This window comes from Fukomys damarensis, unplaced genomic scaffold (assembly GCF_012274545.1).
Source record: "Fukomys damarensis isolate Sample0158 unplaced genomic scaffold, DMR_v1.0_HiC HiC_scaffold_17, whole genome shotgun sequence".
NCBI classification, from domain to species: domain Eukaryota; kingdom Metazoa; phylum Chordata; class Mammalia; order Rodentia; family Bathyergidae; genus Fukomys; species Fukomys damarensis.
This window is the reverse complement of record NW_022900929.1, coordinates 74,836,812-74,853,402: the sequence shown is the minus strand read 5'-3', so window position 1 is coordinate 74,853,402 and position 16,591 is coordinate 74,836,812. Positions and strand designations below refer to the sequence as shown.

At 46.9% G+C, this 16,591-nt stretch overlaps 1 protein-coding gene and 1 pseudogene across 2 annotated transcripts in view; both read right to left on the bottom strand.

The window, feature by feature from the left end:
- Nucleotides 1-16,591, bottom strand: part of Sqor (sulfide quinone oxidoreductase) — a 47,190-nt gene that overhangs the window by 26,345 nt on the left and 4,254 nt on the right. The window contains exon 1 of one of the 2 annotated variants that reach the window (XM_010632495.3): nt 15,961-15,986. The exons of the other annotated variant lie outside the window; for it this stretch is intronic. The gene's annotated coding sequence lies outside the window, so the exon portion shown is untranslated. Of the gene's footprint in view, nt 1-15,960; nt 15,987-16,591 lie in introns of those variants that run through there. 2 annotated transcript variants of the gene reach the window in all.
- LOC109118306 lies at nt 1,073-14,084 on the bottom strand (annotated as a pseudogene).

Here is a 16,591-nt window from a genome sequence, read left to right as displayed (position 1 = left end):
GAGGAGGAGGAGGAAGAAGAAGAAGAAGAAGAAGTAAACACTTTCCCCAAGTTTTGTGAGAAGTTTATCCAATTGTGAAGACTGCAGGGGATTGTGGGAATCCAGAATTGTGTTGGCCAAATACAAGTGGGGATCACTGGGTCCTCACAGTGGCTAGTGTTCAAAGTGGGGATGGTCCTGTAGTGAGGGGCTGAGCCTAAAACCCTGGAGGACCTCACTCCCTCCAAGAGTCAATGTCAAAACCGAACCGAACTGTGGGAGACACCGCTGGTATCAGAGAACTGGTTGTCAGTGTTTGAGGAACAAAAATAAGACTCTTGGTTTTAAAAGCAGTATCTGAAAACTTCACTCAGGAATGAACAGGAATTTCTGGCATTGACTTAAACCAAGTTTATAGCAACAACAAAAAAAAAGATTTATAGAAGTGACAACCACACAATCTTAACTAGAAGGCAGAAAAGAAAAGAAAGCCAAACTTGATCCCAAAGTCAGCAGAGAAAAAATAAAACTCAGTCAACAAAACAAGGACAGAGCCTGAAATGTTATATACTTGTTAAAATGAAATGTTAAAGAAATAAGAATGAACTACCAGTTACACCAAGGATGCAACCACCTTACCTCTGCATTCTTATGATGTGAAACATGCTTTTTAAAAATCAATAAATGAGGCAAATTTAGTTTTCCTTTAGCAAGTGGCAGATGTGATCTATTTCATAATTAAATAATGCCATGCTTTGAAGTTATATAAAAAACCCCCAACTGATCCTAAATCCGTTGAGTTCCTCCTTCACCGGATCAAAATAAACGCTTTGATACAGCAACAGTCTAAGTGCAGAAGTAAAATCCCTGCTCGTTAAAAGCTAAGGCAGCTGCCTGGGCCTCTCCTACATCAGGTTCCAGCCGCAGACCTGGGTCCAGCAGAAGGGACTGTGTGTGCCCAAAGCTCCCCAACCGGCCACTCTGGCTGTGAGCCGCTGGGACACCCGCTTCCCTTCAGACAGAGCAGGTGTCTCAGCAAGCTTATGCAGAGCGTCCTCGACCTCACAGTGCTCGCACGCCGCTGAGCTTGTCGTCACCCCTTCAGCTCCCGCGCCTCCGAGGAAACAGTGTGTGGCTCTTTGCATGGCTCACTTCGCTTGGGTTTCAATAGCCAAGGGCCGATGTGTTTAACAGCCTTTGGATCACTTCCAAAGTCAAAGAGGAAAACTGGCAGAAAACGGCCACCAGCTGCTTTATCACCCACCCTGCAGTCCCACCAGACCCGGGCGAAACGACGCCAAGCTGTCAGGGGTGACCCCGTCATCTGAGCCCTCGTGACCCCGTCATCTGAGCCCCGAGGGCTCCGAGGCGGCTGAGTGAGCCCAGGTAGGGAGTCTAGGGGGCCTCCCAGGGGAGGAGACTTCAGAACAGCTCCTCCTCCTCCACGGCAACCCTCCGAGCCCACAGCCTCCTGGCCTCCTTCCTTCAGCCCTAGGGCTTTCGTCAGTTACTGTAACTCCAGGCCAAATTATTCCAAGACAGGATTTGACAGGAAACCGGGGAGAAACTGTCATCACAGCAGTAGCTAAAGTATCTCACTCAGGACCCTTTCTTCTGAGATCTTTTAGGCACTTTCTCAGAAACACACACATAGAAATGCTTCCTGTTTAGAACCTGGCCATAGCTCCTCTAAAATGTCCTCCCAAGCCTCGAGTGTTCAGTGGGCTTTTGGGAGCTGACTGGCTCACGGGGCATGGTTTTCATCAGTGGATGAGTCCACTGATGAGCGCAGTTCGGAGCTGGGTCATTGGGCGTGTGACCCGAAAGGGTGTACACTTGCCCCAGCCCCTCCCTTCTCTTGGCTTCCTGGCTGCCATGAGGTGAGCAGCCTTCCCCGCCAGGCCCTTCCACCGTGGTGTTTCTGATTTAGAGCCAGCCAGCCATAGACTAAACCCCCAGAACCCTAAACCAAATTAAACCTCTCCTCTTTTAAATTGTGGGTGCCAGGGAGTATGTGCCGGCAACAGGAGAGCTGACTAATACACCTGCCCTCCTGGAATATGTGAAAACTCCCTGTACCCACAGGTGCCTGTACAAGACAGGAACCCCGAAGTATAAACTCTGTTTCTTTCTGGGTAAATCCACCTCTAGCATCTACAGCACTGCTCTGGGCCCCGCTGAGTTAGCCAGTCCGCTCCTAACGCCACTATTGCACTTTGTGGAGCCCCTTCCCACACCTCGCACCTCCTCCCTACATGGCACAGCTTCTCTGAACAATGCGAAAGTAGCCCCTGATCCCTAACATTCTATCACTGCTGTGCTCCACGCTCCCATGTGCTGAGCACCAGGCTCCGTACAGGGAAGGCCTATTTCATACCAGGAAAAGATGGGGCTGAAGGAAACCGATCAGAGATAGACTCAGGGCCACACAACCAATAAAGGACAAAACCAAGACTCGACTGGAAAGGGTAGAAAGGAAGGAGGGAGGAAAGCAGAACAAACATCACCACTTTCCCTATTCTATGCCAGACACTTCTGGGAACTGCCTCAGACAATTGTGGAGGCTGACAAAGTCCCAAGGTTTTACGGTCAACCAGCTGCAGGCCTAGGAGAACCGATAGCACAGTTCAAGTCAAGGGCCCGGTAATAACTCAGGAAAGCCCGAGGTTGCAGTTGAGTCTCAAGGCAATGTCCCAGCAGAAGGCGTTCAGGCAGAAAGAATTCTCTCCTGTTCATGGGCGTATCGGGCTTTTCCTTCCTCTCCCCAGTTCATGCTCATTTCACCCATAACCACCCTCACAGACACACCCAGGACACCGTTCAGCCAAGTCCCTGGGCACCCTATGGCCCAATCAAGTTGACATAAATACAGCTACCACACCCTCTGACTCAAACCACGAATGGGCAGGTCTAAATCTGGAAGACTATCAGGAAAGAAACTGTTAACCGTCGCTGGATTAGCACCACTTGGGTGCCAAGAAAAGAGCAAACATTCCTTCACTAACACTATGGCTCCTTTACAGAAGTTTCTGTTTTTCTTTTTTTTTAAGTGAGTCCCACTATGCAGTCCCGGCCAGCCTTGAACTCACTGTGAAGCCCGGGTAGACCGAAAAACTTGAACTCCTCCTGACTCAGCTGCCCCTCAAGTGCTGGGATTACAGGTGTGCACCACTGCACACAGGAGAAGCTCACCTGCATCCGGTGCACAGATACTGTGTGTAGCAATATTCACGGCACTTATCAATGGTGCTGAGTCAGACACTCCACCAAATCGGGAAGACAAGTGGCTCTTCCTCTTCCTGGAGATATTCTGAGTCCTATTAATTTAATCAAGTCTCTCTCTCCCCCCTCCTCCTCCCTCCCCCCTCTCTCTCTGCAGCACGGTTTGACATTTGATATCCCAGAGGGGCTGCCCCTCCCGGGCCTGGCTAACTCCTGGAGAGAGTAAAGAATTACCTGTGAGCCTACCTCTGGCTTATACACCAGCCAACACAGCACCCACACACTGACCCGCCTCCCAAGAGACAACATTCCTCTGCCTCAATGGCCCAGGGCCGGGTATCAGACAAGCAGGGGCAACCCCGACACGACAGCCCGCTGGAATGATTCCAACTGGCCAAACCCAACGCTGGCCAGCCCCTCTCCCTGCCTCACAGAAGCTGCAATACTGACTTTGACCCATGTCTTCCATTCGCTTTTCCTGCTCCTGTCCCACCCAGCTGCGCCCCCGTGTGGCCCCACATGGTATGCTGAGCTTCCTGTCTTAAAAGAACTGTGTCCAAAACTGTCTTCCTCCCCGGCAGTCCTCTCCTAACTGGCTGGCCTCGCCAAACTGGATGAAATAAATCTGGGTGCATTTTAATGCACTTACATTAAAATGCACTCACCAACTGCTCGGTCAGACAGAAGATTTCACATGTTTAACAAATTTTTCCTCTGCTTCCTCTCCTTACATATCTGCTGAACTGTCAGGTGGCATTTAAAAAGCAATTTCAGGGCCAGGGATTTAGCTCAGTGGTTCTGGCACCTACCTCACAAGCCCAAGGACCCAGCTTCGATCCCTGGTACCAAAAAAAAAAAGATTAACACTAAAAAGCAATTCCATTACATACTACTGAAGAATGCTGCAATTATGTGGATAATTGGGCCAAATTTTTGCAACTAAATAACATAGCTACTGTTTGATTTTTTAATGCAGCAATTACTCTGAAAGAATGTGGCACCAGCTCTTTCTTTCCTTGTCTGACTCTATCATTGGCTCTGTTGAAATCTGAGATCTTCTCTACCAAGAGAAATCTTCACATCTCTTTTACCCACTTAACCCTTGTAAAGAAGTAGCGCCCAACAGACCTACTCAGAAAGGCGTTCAGAAATGAGTCGGTGGTGCACACCTGTAATCCCAGCACAGGGGAGGCCGAGGCAGGAGGATCGCCATGAGTTTGAGGCCAGCTTTGGCTACACAGTGAGTTCAAGGACAGCCTGAACTACAGAGTGAGACTCTGCCTCAAAAAAAAAAAGGAACTTAAAATTGGGAAACACAATCTAAACTACATTTTTACTTACAGAATTTATTTCCTGCACAAAGGCATACAAACTCGGTAACATTTAACTATGTCAAATATGTAACAGTATCTTTGTGAAGAAATAGAACTACGCATGGTCGCAACTATGCTGCCATTTAAGAACGTTTCTGAGCTACTCAGGGAGTATCTACTAAGGAACAGTGCGGACAGACAGGAGCATCCTCATCCTAGTCCCATTCCTACTCCCAGGAGTTCTAGCTCCCGGTGACAGGAAGAGTGACAGACACTATATGTACTGATGATGAACACCAAGGAGAAGGTGAACCAACACTCAGGAGAATGTTTTCTTTCTTAATGTTAGAAGGTCTTTTTTTTTTTTTTTTTTTTTTTTTTTTTTAGACAGTGTCTCACTATGTAGCCCAGGCTGGCCCGGAACTAAGGGAAGTCTTCCTGCCTCAGCCTCCTGAGTGCTAGGATTACAGGCATGCACCACCACAGCCAGGTTAATTTAAATTTTGAAGTATTAAAAGTAAACCATTAACGGGCCAGGGATTTAGTTCAGTGGCTCTGCCGCCTGCCTCACAAGTGCAAGGTCCCAAGTTCGATCCCCAGTACCCCCCCAAAAAAAATTCCAAAAGCCATTAAAATCGTAAAAGAAATTTTAAGTAGGCATTTATGTCAGCTCTGAGTGAGATAAAAACTTCTAAAAACACTAAAGGCATCAATCAGCAAGCAAAAGATCAATGATTGGAATATGTTGATTTTTTAGACTTTTTAGCCACTTCTGCTCTTCCCCCTTCTCCCACGCCAGCCACACCCTCTTGGGCCAGGCCGGCCCCTCTGGAACTTCTTCAGAATGGTACCATCACTGAGGAGGGAGGAGAGGACTGACTTGTATTCCATTCCACTAGAATGTAGGCTCTGCTATCTCTGTACCTAGCGTTCTACCTGGTAATACAAAGAATCGCAAAAACATTTGCTAAGAAGAATGAATTAACTGATGGGTGGATTTATTCAATATACTCACATGTCAGACATACAGCCGGTGAATAAGGTGGATGAGGCCACAGTGTCATGTTTTTACAAGCCTGCCTTTCCACTGGATAGCCCAGCAGCACTCACTGTATTTTTTGTTGGTTGGTTGGTTGGTTTTTTTGAGACAGGGTCTCACTATGTAGTTGAGACTGACCTGGAACTCACTGTGTAGCCCAGGCTGATCTCGAACTCGCAGCGATCCTCCTGCCTCAGCCTCCTGAGTGCTGCGATGACAGGTGTGCGTGACCGCACCTGGCTCACTGTATTTTTTAATCACACCTCATAAAGACACTCATGAAAGTGGTCATCCAGAGCTGCTTCAGAATGCGACAAGACAGATGGGATGAGTGGGCTCAAAGTGAGAGGAGCATGCTGAGATTAATGGTGATGCATCAGTAATTTCTTTAAAAAGGGAAAAAACTGTTATTGTGATATAAAATACACTTATAAAGTGTCCACAGAAGGTATGCAATTTTTGACTTATATAAATATACTGGGAATGTGTTATTCATCATCTAGTGCTGCCTGAACAGAATATAAACAATGAGTTATATTCCAATACAAACGCAGCACTGACTCTCAGCAGTCATTGGTTTAATAATTAGTTTAAGATTATACAATCACATCTATATCCTGGAATGTCCATTTGCGTTCATGTAGGGTAGTGGACTTTTGAGTACAACTGCACATGAACTGTGCAGGAAAAACATTCACTAGTAAATTATTTTATATCTTCAGGACAGATAATCATCTTGACTGAAAATTATAGCTTCAGCTATGGTCTACAGCATAGCTCCAGGGTTCTTAATGCAATAATGTGTGTATGTGTGTGTGTATGTGTGTGTGTGTGGTCTATTTGTACACCCATGGGAAAAGTCAGGGTAGATCTTTAGAAAACAAGTACATTACTGTTTGACTATTCTGCAAGTTTAAATAGTCGAATTATTTGTAAACAAACAAAAATCCACACAAATATTCTTAATTCTATTTTTAAAAATCTGTCAAGCCATAATTATATGCTTTACTCCAACACATATTAAATTTCAGAAAAGTGCATGTTTTACCTTAGATGTTAAGGTTTAGCCAGGAGTGCTTCACATTTTATACTATTAAATGTGCATTTCTACTATTTGTTTTATGCAGTATGAAGTTTAGGTCAAGAAATTCCAAATCCTGGATACCCACAGTTCACTTAGAAAATTCCTCCAGGTTATGACTCCTTAACAGATTAAATATGAAGTATTCTAGCTCCCTTATTTCAATTGTCAGAGAACTGCAAGGCTCAAAATCTCTCTACATTGTAAATGAAGATGCAAAGCTTTAGAGAAAATTTAAGTATGTTTTGAAATAAGACATGAAATGAAACAAGATTCATAGGCTACATGTTTATCTGTGTTAGGCTATGTAGCACTAGGATGTCAGTTTTCAATTTGAGTATTTGCTAAAAAGTGATAAAGAACTCAATTTGCCTATAAATGATTTTGGAGAAAAAAATTCTGCAATGTTTTCAACATTTTTCATTTTAGTTTTGTTTCCTTTACAATGATAGCAACTTAAATTTTAATCTGAACATAAACATGTGGCCTCATAGCACTTAAAGTGAAATGACTTACTTTGGAAAGAAATTTTTTCAAAGTACTAGAAAAAAGAATTTATTGTTTAATGGCAACAGAAATTCTGCATTATAGAAAATATCTGCTACCCTAGTTTCAGAGTAAGCTGATCTTCAGAAATCTTAATGCCATAAAAAAAAACTAAGGCATCAAATCTAAAAAACTGATGCAATAAAGCACTATTTGGAAAAGTCGCAGACTTGATCCCAGGCTGACGAGAGTTAGCATTGCTCCTTAGAGTAACCAACTTTCCACCTTTCCTGAGGCACACTAAATTTTCTGCTTAGAAAATAACCTAACCTGGTCCTCAACATATTCAGCAAGTAGGATGAATATTTAAGATTTTTCTGCTTCTCTTTAAAAAAAAAAAAATCAGATGTCTCACTAAAGAGTAATAAGACATATACCCTACTTTAAGACATTCAACTTTCTCAAACTGGCCCAATGATATAAAATTTTAATAGTCATGTGAAAGTGTGAAATCAGCACTGTAAGAAAACTGCACCACAATTAAACATGACTATGTTGAAACTCTTTCTAGCTGTAGTTCAAAACCAGAAATCATGAGGCTTCTATAACATTAATTTTTAAATTACATAGAAGGGAAAAGTGCTATTTTTCAAAAAGCACAATTTTCCCTCTACTATATAACATGGAATGATTTCAGTTCTCCTCTACTAAAAGCTGAATTTTTAAAACCTAGTATCGCAATGTGTAATATAACAATAATCAGCAGTCGCTTCTGTTTCAGCTGGGTCCCTAATAAGACTTCTTATCCCCCTCTTCCCCGCAGGACCTGTTGGTTTTGCAAACCTTTGCTTTCACGCATGCCGCTTAGGATGCACTTCCTCATAAAGGAAATGAGCAGTCAGCTCGCCCCCACTGCTATCCTGATCTTTCTGGTTATATCCATCTGTTGTTGTCTTTCTGAGTTGTTTGTTTGTTTGTTTGTTTTGGGGGGAATGGTACCAAGGATCGAACTCGGGACCTTGTGCTTGCAAGGCAGGCGGGAAAGCACTGAGCTAAATCCCTGGCTGTAGTTTTCTTTCTGCAATTTTTAGCAGACGACTCCTGCAGCTAGAACACAGCATCCATTCTCTTACAGTGCATGTGTATTCAGCACTGAATAAATAAAAACTACGGACCCTACGTCGCCCCCTTCGTGGGAACGTTTATTCAGAAAGGAAGGGTTATGTGCAGAACCCTTGGGAGTCCTCTTTGGCAGATCGGTACTTATTGGGTTGGCCAAAACTATAATTTCACTCTTTGTATCTGTTTCCAACTGCACATAGTTCAGCTGTTACTCAGTTTTCCCAAAGCCTGAAAAGCTTCTCCAGAATGGGACCGCCACTCCTTGTCGTGTTTGGCGCTTACTGTCCCCACCCACATCAGTCCGTACCTCGTTAATTTTAACCAGCCGTAATTCTTCCTCTGCTGCAGTCAGTGGGGCGGGGAAGACTGGGACAGCAAGTATTTCTTATACCCATGCAAGGAGACATCTTCCTTTGCTGTACCAAATCCGCCCTCTTTAATGTGGCGGCCGCCTAACTCCTTTTTCAGAGTCGCTCTTGCTGCTGCATACAACATTTTTGGATGAACAGGAGAATGACCTCAAGACCATGCAGTGAATATCCACTCCCACCCTTGGGCATTCTGAGAATCTAACCTGAACAGCAGAGAGAGAGAGCAGGCTGCCTGTCCTCCAACGGGGGCAAAACGAAGGAATCCATAACCCTCATCCCAGGAACCTGAAGGCTGACCACGTGATCCAACCACAAGTTGCTCATTTTCAACAGATACTTTTGGAAGTCTTTGTTTCCATTTCTGGCTCTGGCAAAGGTATCTTTAACTTAATCTTCACTTGTTTGGACGCGGGTCTGGTGGGATATGGTGACGGCTTGGCCCTGCCCCCATAATAATTTTTTTGGGGGGGTTGAGACAGGGTCTCACTATGTAGTTGAGACTGACCTGGAACTGTGTAGCCCAGGCTGGTCTAGAACTCACAGCGATCCTCCTGCCTTAGCCTCCTGAGTGCTGGGATTACAGGCGTGCGTCACCACACCCGGCAATAATAATTTTTTTAATTGAAACATTCACCATATTTTTTGATCACCTCTAGTATAAATGATGGGCTCTGCAGACAGACTTGGAAGCTGTGCATCTCCCAGCCTCCCTTGCCTTCCAGCTTCCAGTTGGGTCCCGTCAGTGGACAATGCTCCCCACCCCTGTCCTTAGCTCAGCTGGACCCTGGCGGTGGTCCTCAGCTGCGGGTCGGACGTCCTACTGGCCGTGCTCTGCTCATCTGTGGCACTAACCACTCCCCTCTCAGCCTGTCTGCGTCTTTGTGATGGGTACTTCCCGAACCTCTCCTGGAGCGGGCCAGCTGCTTCCCAGACACCCTCCCTGACACTGGCAGCCCACGGCCGTGAGCCTGTGATCCTGCTAACGGCCCACAGACAGGTATACACCTGCCAGTCACTGTGGAGGGCCCAGAACAAGCTAGGACAGTGGCACTGAGTGACACCAAGAGGACCATCGTCCAAAGGGAGTGTCTCTGCCAGACTGTACGGGGCCACGCTGAGGATGAAGGCTCAACACCGTGAAACAAAGGCCCAGGAAGCAACAGAACAAAGAGGCCAGTTTGGGGGAGATGATCGCGGTATTGAAGAAATTAATCAGGACAAACAGGGCCAGTTCTGCGGTTCCCCACATCAGTCTGGCGTTCGTCTGCAGCAGGGGTGTGGGGAGTGAATGACAGGGGCCTGACTTAGGTGCCCGGATAGGAGGGCGAATAAGGATTCAGACACGACAGAGGCTGGGAAAGGAGGACTGGGGGTCCAGACAACGCAGCTTTAGAGAAAGCAATCCTGAGAGCGGAAACAGGGCCGTGAAGGCAAGCTTGGTCAGCTCTAGACGGCCGGGTGTGAGTCTGAGAAGTAGAATCACTAGGAATGCGAGTCACCCAACTGTGCAAAAGGAAGGCAGCCTCGGGCAGGTGTTGGCTGGAAGAGGGCGAAATACAATCGGACAGGCCTGAGTTACCTATCGGAGCCCTTACACCTGGAGGCCAGGACCAAAAGCATCACAATCCCACCTAGGGCTGCAGGGCAGCAACCTGCTGCCCAGACCTGCAGCCCAGGGTGCTTTGCTAGGCTTGCCCAAAGTTCTCCCTTCACCTTAGTCTTTGCTTTGTTTCCTACCATTCTGAATCCGTTGCCAACATAAGAAACCCTGGATATATCACAGAAACGTTCCACAATGCGTCCTGACACGCAGACACACTGGGCTTCAGCTGAGTCACCCCGGCCCCTCCACCCTGCCTGGCCCTGGGACTCCCAGAAGTTCCCCTTCAGCCTGTTGCGCTGTGAGCTGCGATCCCTGCTGGGCACGGAGTCTTCGGCGTCCTTAATGGAACGCACTTAGATCCGAGGAGATGAAGTGGCGAGATCTGGCTGAGTTCGACATTTTTAAGCTGTTATTGTGTGCCAGGCTATGTGCTAGGCCTGGAGGGGCCGGTGACAAATAAGTCTAAAGGGAAAGAACCGGAAGACCCATGAAGTTGACTGCTTCAGGAAGGCAGGCAGGACGCAGGCGATGAAACAAAAGTGAACGTGAGACATGCATCGGAGGGGATTTTGCAACTATTAGTCACGGAGATAAAGAAGGGAGCATGTGAAGGAACTATGACATTACAGCTGCTTGTGCAGGCGCCTTCAAGGGAGGGAAGGCCGGAGTAACCGCTGGATTGCTGGAAGGGCAGGAAAGGTCCAAAGTACGGTGGGAGGGAGAGAAGAACCCGGAAGGGCTTGTGCGGGCGGGGCTTCCCCTGGCCTCACCTCCTGAGTGACAGCAGCACTCTCCCCAGTGTGTTCAGGAACTGTGCTGTTAGCAAAGAGGGAGAAAATGGAGCCGTCTTCACCCAGCCCTACAAAGCCATGTAGGAGACCCCGGGGCTGTTAGCAAGTCAAACTTTCACTCAAACGTTAAGCTAGGAAGCAAGGCTCCAATAGTGAACCCAGACAAAGGCGACCAGAAAACAACAACACAAGCGTGCAGCTCCGACTACTCTAGGTTTGGGGCCACACTGGGATCCCCCAGTTCTGTAACTCTCCGTGGCAGACCGTAAGAATTTTCATTAAGGAGTTACTGGTTTAAAATTATACTACCGTGATCCACGCACACCCACAGCAGAACGCACAACAGCTAAATCTTGGTAGCAGCCCACATGTCCATCAACAGATGAACGGATAATGAAAATGTGATCTTTACATGCGAGGGAGTAGTATTCTGCCATAAAGAAGGATATGTTTGAGTCATTTGTAGGAAAATACATGCATCTTGAGACCATCACGTTAAGTGAAACAAATCCGACGCAAACTTAAATACTGCAAAATTTCTTTTAGATGAAAACTCCAAAATATAAATATTTAAACAGCTAAAAAAAAGATGGCTAGACAATAGGAATAGGGAGATAGAGCTTCCATAAATGAAATGACTACTGGGATGGAGAAAGAGGAATAAAAAAGAATTAAGATACGGTACACACCTGTGGCTACTCCCCACAATGCATGTAAGCAGTGTGCACAACAAACATGTACTAATGAAAAAAACAAAAATAAGTTTTAAAAACATTTTTAAGAAACACTAAATAAGGCCTTTACCATGAAGCAGCAGCTCCTTTGAGGCTTAGAAATTTCCCATAAGTCTCCCTAGCACAGTGGTGTCAAACTGACGGCTCGCACACCAGAGCCAGCTGTTTGTATCAATGAAAGCTCCGCGAGGTTCGTCATCATGTCCTGGCCTACACTTAACACCATCTCACAATCAGATAGAGCCTTACCATGGGAAGACTGACAATGTCGTTAAACCAATACAAGCTGTCAGGCAAAATACAAAAGTTATATTTCCGCAGGGAAAACTCTTGTGCTCAGGTTCCAACAAGACAGGACAGATAAGTCATGGACTTGGGTTATTTTAATCATAAGTTAAAGGTTTCCCTGACTTAGTTCCTGTTCACCTCCACAATTCCCAACCATCTCCTCTCGAGGGTGTTTCTGGTTTCCTTTTAACATCTGCATCTGCCAGGGTGTGCACCAGGGAGGCCGGATGTGAGGCTAATCCCCCATATACAGCAGGGATCACTTAAGCCTTGGCTTCCTGCCTCTGTTAATGACCACAATAAACTCAAGCGCTGGCTTCCCCTCAGTCTCCCACACGGGGAGGCTCAGCAGGGCAGAGTGGCCCTGTGAACGGGCACCACCCGCCCATTATTCAGGCAGATCCTGCCCTGGGAGGCTGGGGGTGAGGTCTTCACACAATGAGAGAGTTTCATGGCGAGCCATACCTCTGTTGTTTGAACATGCTGGGAGACGCTAAGTTCAGCCCTTTAATAGTGAGGACAGAACAAGGCGTACACGAGGGACTGGGTGTGTCAGGTCCTCTGCAGCCCACCCCTTTCCTGTGTCCACTTGGATGACACAGCTGCTCGCTCCAGGTAGAGCTGTGACTGAGTGTGTCAGGCGTCAGGAGACCCGGGGCCATGACCCAGGCAGCGCCAGGCAGAGCTCCTCCATAACCCTTGTGGGCCTGCTTTCTTCACCAATGGGGAAGGGTTGGGCTGGTGGCTTCGAAGGCCCCTTCCGTCCCTGGAACTGTGCACCTCTTCATGAGAAGAAGGAGATGGCGATCAAATGGAGACGCTGGTTCTACTAACTTCACGGACGATCAAAACTGTTTTGTTGTTTACTTTGGTTTGGTTTGGGATCAAACTCAGGACCTTGTGCTTGCAAGGTAGGCAGCAGAACCACTGAGCTAAATCTCTGAGCAACACAGTGCTGGATTCAGAACCAGCCCTGCAGCAGAATCAGAAGGGAAACCGCACCTCCCGTCTCTAAGCCCAAGTCCCAAGCCTGCTCCATTACCCGCCTCGATTCCCTGGGCAGCTGCCGGGGTGGGAGCACGACCCCAGGCGAAATGAAAGCTTCTAGAAAACCGCATCTGTGCAAGCTCTGCCATGTACCAGGCGTTGTGATACACGCTTTGCATAATTTCTCACAACCAGAGAGGGGAAGTATTAACCCCGTTTTTTAAGTGAGAACTGGAGGTTATGGGGCCACAAGCTGGTCACCTAACCACACTGAGTCTGTTTCCTGGGTGTGAAATAAGTGGATGTCTCTACTTGACTTGCACAACCCTTCCTCCTCTATGATTCAAAAGCAGCTCAGGGCGGGGGATTCAGCTCAGTGGTTCCCCAGCCTGCCTTGCAAGTGCAAGGACCCGAGTTAGATCCCCAGTACAAAAATAAATAAATAAACAAAATAAAAATTTTGAACAAAAGCAGCTCAGATTTGACTGCCCAGACTTTGAAAGCTCCATGACCACCCTCCAAACTCCGATGCCAAGAGAACAGAACGGCCTCTCCTAGAAGCACAATACCAACATTTCCAAGACCCCGCACTTCCCTGGGGAGCGTCCACAATCTGAAATCTGCACAAGGGGGCTGTGAGGACACATCGCTTTGCCATGAAGACATCATCGTGGGCCGCCTTCGAACAAACAGCCAAGGACACAGCCAAGCGTCGTGGCAGAGTAAAATGGCCACAAGCCCCAGGAGTCAGGGGCGTTCCCAGGGTGGACACAGTGTTTCTTCACCTTCCTGCAGACAGGGCCAAAGCTGCTGGATGCCTGCTGGATAGAACAAAAGCTCCCTGAAGGTTAAGCTAAGGCCAAAACTTGGAAATTCATCGCGGTTAGAGGGAGCTTCCTTCCAGTACTCAAGGGCACTCGTTAAGGACAGCACCCAGCCCCCAGCATGACTTAGAAAGCGCCTACTGTGAGACTCCACAGGCGGCCCCAGTCACCCACTGAAGGCCACAGTGAAAATCGTGAAGGTGAAGAAGACTTTGGTGGCCTCAGACAGGACCCTAGGGAGCATTCCGAAATGTTGCTGGGCGAGGTGGCATGGGGACTGGTTTCTCCCGAGGCCTCTCTTGGCTCCCACACGGCCACCTTCTTGCCACGTCCTCACACAGCCTGTCCCGGGGACCCCTATCACCTGCCTCTTCCTCTTCCCTGTGGAGCCCCAAACAGTGAGTTGTAGCCCCACTCCAGTAACCTAACAACTTAGCTACTTCTATGTAGGCCTTGTCCCTGAGACAGTCACATCCTAAGACATAGCGGGTTAGGGTTCCAACATCAGAAAGGGGGGCGGGAGCCATTCAGTCCGCGGTGATAGTACCTGCCCTTCCCAAGCACAGGGTTCTAAATTTCCTGCTCTTTACAATCCCCGCCGCCCTCTTCTACTACAGTTTAGCACTGTCACAAAGCACCGAAAGAAGGTGGCTGGGTCCACCTTTATTATTATTACCATCTATATTTATCATATTGCATAGACTTTTAAATGAAGGAATTAAGTAACTAGTTTTTAGTAAACTCCCCACCCTGCTCCTGTTTACCACAAATCCAGAAACAGAGAGTTTTGAAGTGGGTTAGAGAGCAGGGAAAGGTGAAAAGAGAATGAGGAACGTACACATTTGTCACGGGTCTGTGTCCATCCCTTATATGACAAATTCGACCTTACCATCCATCAGATTAACAAAGCTGGACTCGGGCCAGATGGAGAAGAAACTTCTGCTAAGGAATCCAGCTTTCCTATTGACCCTCGATTTCATTTTCTCCTGCAGAACGGGTCGCACGGCCCCACAGGCCCTCTTAGTTCAAGCCTCCAGTTCCAGGTGTGTTTATATATTTGCTTCTGCCATTTAAAATAGGAGGAAGAGGGCCGGGGATTTAGCTCAGTGTTTCCACCGCCGCCCGCCTTGTAAGCACAAGGACCCGAGTTTGATCCCCGGTACCAATAAATAATAAAATAGGAGGAAGAGGAGAAGGAAGAAGAGCTCAAAATTTAAATAGGGTCATTTCCCAAATCTCAAGGTGTCTCCTTCATGAATTCCATCTTGATATAGCTGCGAGTAACCTTCTCCAACCCACAGATCCATTCAGTAAAAATGTATGGACTATCTGCATGGGCCACGTTTCGGGTACAGCGACACTGGTCACCCTCTAGGACAATAAACCTGTGATACAGACCCCTCTCTGTCGACACAGGGCCAGGTCACCTCCGCCAGCGTGTGGCAATTTATCATCACGCACACAACCGCAAAGATCACGTCAACTGCACAAAAGAGCACCAAATGCAAACTTCACTTTGCAATAAAAAGCTGTTTGTATCATTGCAAGCTCTGTGATTGTGTTTTTAGACAAAAGACGTTCATGTACAGTTATTTCTTCCAAACCAAAAGCTCAGTATTCAGGTGAAATTGCACGGTTGGCGCTTTGCAATACATAAGGGTTTGGGGTTGCAGTTTGGGCCCTGGGTCTCTTAAAGGCAAACAAGTTCAGCCCTTTTGCACCAGACACAACATTTAGTCCCTTAAATATGTGGGAAGGTGTTATTATTTCTACTATACAACACAGAAGTTGAGGCTCAAAGAAACACAAAATCAAGGAGACTTCTTTGATGACAACTGAAGCGTCAAGCCCAGAAGCCAAATTATTAGCTGGGTCTCCTGTCAAAGGGTCTTAATCTGGGGCTCATGAACTTGGATGGAAAAAATTTTATATCTCTCCTCAAACTATCATCTAATGAAAATTTAACATTTTCTCCCAGGAAGTCACAGCAATACTAGCAGAATCTTTGATTTTTGTCACCAATAGAAATCGGATATAGTGTTGACAGTATCTCTAAATACTATTTATATTTCTTACTGTTTCAAAATTAGGAAAGCCAAACCCGGCACGGTGGTACCCACCTGTAATCCCAGCACTCGGGAGGCTGAGGCAGGAGGATCGCTGTGAGTTAGAGACCAGCCTGGCTACATAGTGAGTTCAGGGCCAGCCTGAACTACAAAGGGAGACCCTGCCTCAAAAAAAAAAAAGAAAAGAAAAAAAAGAAAGAAAGAAAAGAAAATTACAGTAGTCAGGGGAAGAGGGGAAGGGGAAGTGAAAGGCATTGAGATGCGTTGTATACCAACTCCCCACAATGAATGTAACCATTATGTATTGCAAATATGTACTATGACTGTTTAAACAATAAAAAAATCACGACAGCTATTCGATTCACTTCTATGTCTTACTGGATGCGTTATTTTTTCAAAGCACATATCACAAACTCTTGTAACATTTTGACAAGGGTTTCGTAACAAGTTTCTTTTAGAATACTCTGCGTAACACATTTAAACGTACTGTTCTGAGAAGGGGTCCGCAATCTTCCCAGGAGGGCCAAAGGGGGCGCGCGGCACAAATCTGAGTCAGAGCCCCCCACTACAGTACCCGGCAGCCCGTCGCCAATCCAGAAGCTCCGCGCTTTGAGCAAACAGCGAGCCTGCGACTCCAAGGTCGGGGACCCGGTGCACGAGTCTCCCTCTTTTCCGCCGCCGCCCG